Genomic DNA, 8,273 nt, shown 5'->3' with positions numbered 1-8,273 from the left:
GAAAGCAAAACTAAAATCTGAATTTTATACTGAATTGGAGAAATTTTTGTTGAATTATTCTTTGAGATATTACATAAATTATGAAAAATATTTTGTAATTCACATAAGACTTAAATACCGAGCGATTCTGTTTGCAGTACTCATATTCAATAATAATAATAATAAATAAATAACAATAAAAATGATAAATAAAATAAAACGCTTGGTTTCATTAAAAAATATCTTTATATTAATAGCAATCTCAGCATTTCCACTTTAAATTAAAGTTGAAGCTTTACCGGAAATGACAACAAATTAGGAAAATATATATAGTAAACGATCTAAACAACAGTATAAGTTTGGTATGACTATCAAAATTTGAAGATTAAAAATGTTTTGTTTGAGAAGCTATTAAGAGACAAGTTACTGAAAATATTTAATTGAAAATTGTAGCGAGCGGTAATACTGGTGAACCGGCTGGTCGCCAAAGGCGGCTAGTAGTCAATATTTTGAGTTACAAGTATATTAGAGAAAAGGACTTTGTCCATTTTAAATTTGGTTATGGCGAATTTTCCTTATTTGAAGATAGTTGAAAATTGCAGCGGATATTCGAAAGACAGTTGCTTTATTTATATGTGGTACATTAACATACTAAGACCTACGTGAAAGATTTTCTCACAAATAATATATCTTCTGGAGTCTTATGAGTTCAACACGCTTCATTTAAAACTTTTGCTTTTTTTTATCTATGTTTCAATGACGATTTGCACTGCTCATATTGTCACGTAGAACTATAATATAGAACTCAATGCCACACACAAGAGGTAGAGCTAAACCAATTTATTAACTGAACTCCGAACTGAGAACACAGTAACTGTCAAATCTTCTGCTTTTATACAAACAGAGAAAGTTCCAGAATACTCTTCTGGAGACAGTAAGAAAAGTCCAGAACACTTTTCTGGTAAATTAAAGAAATGTCCAGTATCTTCTGGAACAAGAAATAAAGGAAAACATAAAATCGAGGAATTAAGTATTTACACATACTATTAATCGCATTGTCTCTAGCGGGATTCGAACTCAGGTGTCTTGATCATGAGACCAGTGCCATGACCATTCGGCCATGGATATTCGACTGTCTTTCTTCAATGTGGCAATATAAATGCATAATAATTAATAAAATATGCCGATCGAATAAAATAATCAGATTGGGTTACTGTGCATTTCATGTTCGTTATTCTTTTTTCATTGTCAGTTTATTGCTAACTATTGAACTATTAATTGACGAATCGCTGAATCCAGGTTTGTATTCATCAGTGGAAGCCTGTAACTGATAAACCTCTTCTTTGGATAATATATTTTAAAATATTGTAGTTTCTTCTAGTACATATATTTTTTTTATAAAAATGAATAAAATTATGTATTGAACATCCTAAACTATTGAACTTCGCTAAACATCCGAATTATGAAAGCAAAAACTGAAACTATGCCAAATTGGTCTCAGAAACTATACCAAGTAGACACTAGCTTGTACTTTTATTATTTTTCTAAATATCCGAATTATGACAGCAAAGGTTGGAACTACACCAAGTAGGTACAAGAGTCTGCACCAAGTCAGTGCTAGAAACTGCACCAACTAGGTACTAGATACTGCACCAAGTCAGTGCTAGAAACTACACCAACTAGATACTAGAGCAGGCGTGGCGAACCTTTAGGGATCAACGTATGTATATATATATATATATATATTATTGCGAAATTTCCGGGGTTCGTTTGGATAGTGGAAGTTTTATGGTGTGGAGAACGCTCAATCAGCAGGCGGTAGTAGAAAAAAAAACGACGTTTATTTACACGAAGACACACAGGACAGCACAAAGACGACAACTATATACAGCACAGAAGATGATTATCTTCAGCCGAGACGTGCAGCATACAACAAGACTCTACTGCAGACAGTAGCGCACAGCTTAGTTCAGCACTAGCTTGATTCCGTTGCTGCTCCGCTAATCCCTGGAAGACCAGTTCTTCACCGTCGAGTCCGATTACTCTCTACTCTCGCACCCCCCCCTCCCGGCAGCGGCAGGCTACTCCTTTTATAGGTCTTAGGAGGCGGGGCTAGAAGCCTCTCAACCAATCAGGAACGAGGCGTATCTCGGTTCCTACTGGACGGATAGGGAAAATTTTCGATGTTTCGGGTATAATCTATTTTGGCGCCAAAGTCGCCAAGTTTGTCGCCAAGCTCTGGAACCTCCGACGCGACACACGGACTCCGTCCAATACAGATGATTGTAAAACATTCTTTCCGATGGTGGAACCAACTATGCTAGGAAGTAGCATTACAGATTCGTAACAATATATATATATATATATATATATATATATATATATATTTAAATTTAGGAAGTGCATTATACTATCAAAAGATGTTAAACCACGCTTAAGACACAAGGCTTGTTGGTGAATAATGCAGTGGAGTTCAAGAATCGAATGTCCTACGCCTGTTTAAAATAGACTAATGAAAACATTTTTTCCCATCATATTTGGAGCACCATCAGTTACTGAAACAATTCTTTTCAAATCAATTTCTTTCTTAGAAAGCGAATATTTAACAGCCATACAAATATGTGTGCGTTTTTAAAAATGGATTGGGAAATTTTAAATGGAATGCGAACACTCGCGTTTGTTCGTAATACTTTATAGTGAATTTTGTTATTTTGAACTAAAGTGTAAACCGTTTTGATCGGCGGCGTGCCCAAAATATTGTGTCGAGTGCCACCAATGGCACGCGTGCCATTGGTTCGCCATCCCTATACTAGAGACTGCACCAATTCAGTGCTGCGAACTACACCAAGAAAGTACTAGAGACTGCACCAAGTCAGTGCTATAAACCGCACTAAGTCAGTGCTATAAACCGCACTAAGTCAGTGCTAGAAACTTCACTAAGTCAGTGCTAGAAACTGCACTAAGTCAGTGCTAGAAACTGTAACAAGTCAGGGCTAAAAACTACATCAAGTAGGTACTATTTAGAAACTGAACCAAGTCAGTGCTAGAAACTACACCAAGTCAGTGCTAGAGACTACACCAAGTAGGTACTAGAAACTACACAAGTTGGTAATTTGGCCAGCTGTATAAAATACTTAAATACGCAGGGTAAGCAAATCTGGGCGTTAAGGGAGATGCAACTTTTTTAATATAATGTAATTATAACTGATGTAATTAATAATAAGTAAGAAATGTATAACGACTTCATAATCGCTTCACATCACCCTTATAGTTTGAAAATGAATGAATGATTAGGGAAATATGTCTAAGTGAAGAACAAGAACTCTTTAATTCATGCTGGCTTAGCAACATAAAAGTGGAGGATGGTGGTGGGATCGAAGAACGTAATTTGGTTCATTAGGCACTCATAATGAAGATATTAAGGTGTTTATATTCTAATCAATAACAATTTAAGACGAAAGAAATAAGTTTAATTAATTTTCTCTTTCCAGTATTTTTCAGATCTTAAAAGTGCTTAGGAATTAAATATAGCATCAGTTATTTAGAACAAAAAAATATATTTAATGAAATTATTGAATTAATTTAATAGTTTTACTTTAATAAAATTAATTTCTTAAAAATCCACAATAATAGCGAAGCTTTAAAATTATAGAATAAGTTTTAATCTAACCTTTAAGCAAGTAAGGCATGTCTCAAGACAAAACTGAGTGTGAATTATTTATTTTGAGCATTCATCTTTAAATGTCTCCTCTCGTAAATGTTAAGATACAACCGTAGCTTTAAGAAAAATCAAATAAAAACAACAAAATCTATAAATTTTATACGAATATAATGAAATTGTATTTTAAGCAAGTTTTTCTTCACATTTCTGAGTCAAAATTTCCCAGGGGTAAAAAAGGAAAAAGCCAGCAAAAAGATCAAAGGATGCCGCTGTATTGCATAACGTTTCGGATACTGTAAACAAGAAAGAAAAAAAAAGCTTTCAAAATTTATTGAAAAGGATTTTTTCAAGCTAGAAAGAAAAAAATTGTTTTTTCAGAAAATAACTGGATTTTTAGTGATGATTATTTTGAAAACGATATATAATATAGGATAAATGATATTGCGATTAAAGGGAATCTGTATGCTTAGATTGATCATGTATGAAAAGATTTTGCTATAAGAAATTGGCGTGTCTGGAGTCTTAAGAGTGAATATGATTACTCTTTAACATGAATTAATAACTAATATGTGTAACATGAACGCATTTGAAAGAAAGAAAGTTGTAACTTTTTAAAAATAAATTCAGTCCCGATAATCTAAAATAAAAATATTTTAGTCTCGAACCATATTTCTTTAATCACTGAAAAATATATTTAAACCATTTAGTTTGCTTTGATGTGGATTCCAGACAAAGCCATTATATTTCTTAGGAATCTGAGTTGATGTTTTCCTTTAATGCCAATAATATAACTAAAAAGAAAGTAACTTACTGGTATTGTTAATGGATGTTGATAATGATCTACGCCGTACAAACTTGGAAGAGAACTTTTGATTACAAACTTGGAAGATAACTTTTGATTACAAACTTGGAAGAGAACTTTTGATTACAAACTCGGAAGAGAACTTTTGATTACAAACTTGGAAGAGAACTTTTGATTACAAACTCGGAAGAGAACTTTTGATTACAAACTCGGAAGAGAACTTTTGATTACAAACTTGGAAGAGAACTTTTGATTACAAACTTGGAAGAGAACTTTTGATTACAAACTTGGAAGAGAACTTTTGATTACAAACTTGGAAGAGAACTTTTGATTACAAACTTGGAAGAGAACTTTTGATTACAAACTTGGAAGAGAATTAGCAAATAGGTAACCCTTTGACCACTTTAATAACACACATGAAGCGATTTGAAAATATAAGCATTATTTCGAAATTTGTATGAGAAAACGAGATTCAAAGAGTCTTCTGGAAAATTCCATGTCTTGTTGGAAAACTCATAATTGTCGTTGTTTATAATGGAACTTGCCATGGACAAGCTGGTTGACGAAGTCAGTGATTTTAAGCTAAAGGAGCGTCTCTTGTTTTAGTAGCGCCAACTAGGGCCAAGAGTACGTCTTAGCTACTCACACATCACATTCCCTTGCACAATCCTTTTCTACAGGGGGGCACATTCACACGTCTCACAGATAGAACAGATGAAAAACAACCATGCCCGAACCGGGATTCAAACTCCGGACTCCCAGATCATGGGGAAGACGCGCTGCCCCTATGCCAGGACGTCGGTTGAAAACTTATATAAAAACTAGCAATTAAAATAAATTTGTCAAATGGAGAAATAATAATATTGGGAATTGATACGCCGCCTGCTATTATGCTGATCTTGTTATTTACATAGAGATTAGTTATCTGTTTTTCATTTCTTCGAGAACTTTCTTTGAATATCGGGGGCTATAATTTTAAGACAAATGTTTTGTGTTTCCTTGTTGAATAAATAATTGTTGTTTTCTATTATTCAACGCGTTAGGTTTCTTTCAACGTATAATTAGGAGGCAATTTCTGTAAGAGTAAGAAAACCAGCTTGCTTTCCTCCGATGAAGTCAAAGCAGAAAGAAGCAAATGAGAGCTGTGCAATTTCATTTGATACGGCAACGTTTCCGAAAAATATATGATTTATTATTTCTATGATGTTAATGAAGTTTAATGCAGTAGAATGGCTTCATTTAAATATTGTTGTGGTGATCTGATTTTGAATTCGGTGGAAAAATTAAACATTAACGCTATTTAGTAGTTAAAGTAAAAATGTTTTCATCTTTGAACTTAAGTAATGAACAGTTAATTTCAAAAGTTCAAAAAATAAAATTTTCCACGCATCAATCATATTCGATCTTGTCATAAAATATTGATCTGTTACTCATTGAATTACTCACGAATCTCATATTATAATTCCTGTTATGACAAAGAAAATGGTAATTGATATTGTGATTGATATGACAACAAAAATGTTTTAATTATTATGACCCATCATCTGCACCAGTCATCGAATACATCCGTTTGGCCGACCCATTCAGAATTTATTACAACCGGGCAATGAACATTTAGATGTGAATACCAAGTATAAAAAGTAAACATGGGTACGACCGGAGTTTAACCCCCCTGCTTGGCGCAATTTGCAAAAATCGCCAACTCGCCAACAACGGTCTTGTGCGTGTTTTGCGAAATGTTCAAAAGCGAGGGAACAGATGTCCAATCATACTGTATAATAAAGGCGAAAGATAATAGGTATACCAGTCTGGAGGTTGCCAGCTTTGGCGCGTTATCGCAACTTTGCGAAGAAGTGGGTAAAATTCCGGTTCACCGTGTAAATAAACATATTCCCATAAGTTGTGATTAAAACTTGTTATTAAATCAGATTTCATATAGTATCGTGAAAGGAGTCAGTTGGACACCACGGAAAACGCAGTTAGCGGTAACTTGGAGTTATCGGTGCAAATGCAACAAGACCTCTGTCTCACAGTTATCTCTCAGATAATAGATTAGATTATCATTTGCTTATTATTCTGATGCATATCACAGTTCAAATATTGTTGAAGATGCAGTGCTATGCGCCGTAGCTATGTAGCGAAAATTAAGATATTTCCTCTCAGCAGTGGATTCTGTTTTTTCGTGAGACAATACTCAACTTGACTGCAGTTGCCAGCTCAGAGGATACATCCCTGTCAAATCTTTCTCCAATATCACAGAAAGACAATCCATTTTCTCGTAGAGCTATTATACGACTTCATTCAAACTCATTAAGCTGTTGATACTGCTTAATGAGTTCTTGGTCTCCTTAAAAGATGGGTTATGCTATATATATCCATCGTCGTTTTCAAGGTATTTAAAGTAAACGAGATTCACACATTGAGAAGTAGATTCTGGTCTTCCTGAGACAATGCCTAGCCGTGACTACAGCTGTTAACAATGGTTTACAGAGAATGCATATATGCGAAGTCTTTCAGGAATATCGTGAAAAAAAAATCATATTTTCATAGAGCTGTTACATGACCTCATTCGAAATCATTAAGCTGCTAATATTGCATTCGCCGTGCTCTAAAACGAATTCTTGACTTAAATTGAAGATGAATAACTCGACAAATCAAGATGGATAATCCAAAATGCCTAGTTCGGAAGATGGATAACACTACAGTCCAAGATGGAAAATTCCAAAATGGTGCTAATATATACATGCCTAGTTCGGAAGATGGATAACACTACAGTCCAAGATGGAAAATTCCCAAATGCCGAATCCGGAAGATGGATAACTCTACAAACCAAGATGGATAATCAACAATGCCTAGATCAGAAGATGGATAACACTACAGTCCAAGATGGATAATTCCAAAATGCCGAGTCCGGAAGATGGATAAATTTACAAACCAATGGATAATCCAAAATGCCTAGTTCGGAAGATGGATAACACTACAGTCCAAGATGGAAAATTCCAAAATGGTGATAACATATACATGCCTAGTTCGGAAGATGGATAACACTACAGTCCAAGATGGAAAATTCCCAAATGCCGAATCCGGAAGATGGATAACTCTACAAACCAAAATGGATAATCAACAATGCCTAGTTCGGAAGATGGATAACACTGCAGTCCAAGATGGAAAATTCCAAAATGGTGATAACATATACATGCCTAGTTCGGAAGATGGATAACACTACAGTCCAAGATGGAAAATTCCCAAATGCCGAATCCGGAAGATGGATAACTCTACAAACCAAGATGGATAATCAACAATGCCTAGATCAGAAGATGGATAACACTACAGTCCAAGATGGATAATTCCAAAATGTCGAGTCCGGAGGATGGATAAATTTACAAACCAAGATGGATAATCCAAAATGCCTAGTTCGGAAGATGGATAACACTGCAGTCCAAGATGGATAATTCCAAAATGCCGAGTCCGGAAGATGGATAACTCTACAAACCAAGATGGATAATCAACAATGCCTAGATCAGAAGATGGATAACACTACAGTCCAAGATGGATAATTCCAAAATGTCGAGTCCGGAGGATGGATAAATTTACAAACCAAGATGGATAATCCAAAATGCCTAGTTCGGAAGATGGATAACACTGCAGTCCAAGATGGATAATTCCAAAATGCCGAGTCCGGAAGATGGATAACTTTACAAACCAAGGATATCACCATTGGTGATATGTATCCTTTCCAAATGGTAAGGATACATATATCCATCTACGTATCACACGTATTTAAAATTAACGATGTTCGCTTAGCAGCGAATTCAAGTATTGTCAGACCAA

The sequence above is a fragment of the Argiope bruennichi genome, chromosome 5 (genome assembly GCF_947563725.1).
Source record: "Argiope bruennichi chromosome 5, qqArgBrue1.1, whole genome shotgun sequence".
Classification (NCBI taxonomy): Eukaryota; Metazoa; Arthropoda; class Arachnida; order Araneae; family Araneidae; genus Argiope; species Argiope bruennichi.
Note: the sequence above shows the minus strand (reverse complement) of the source record.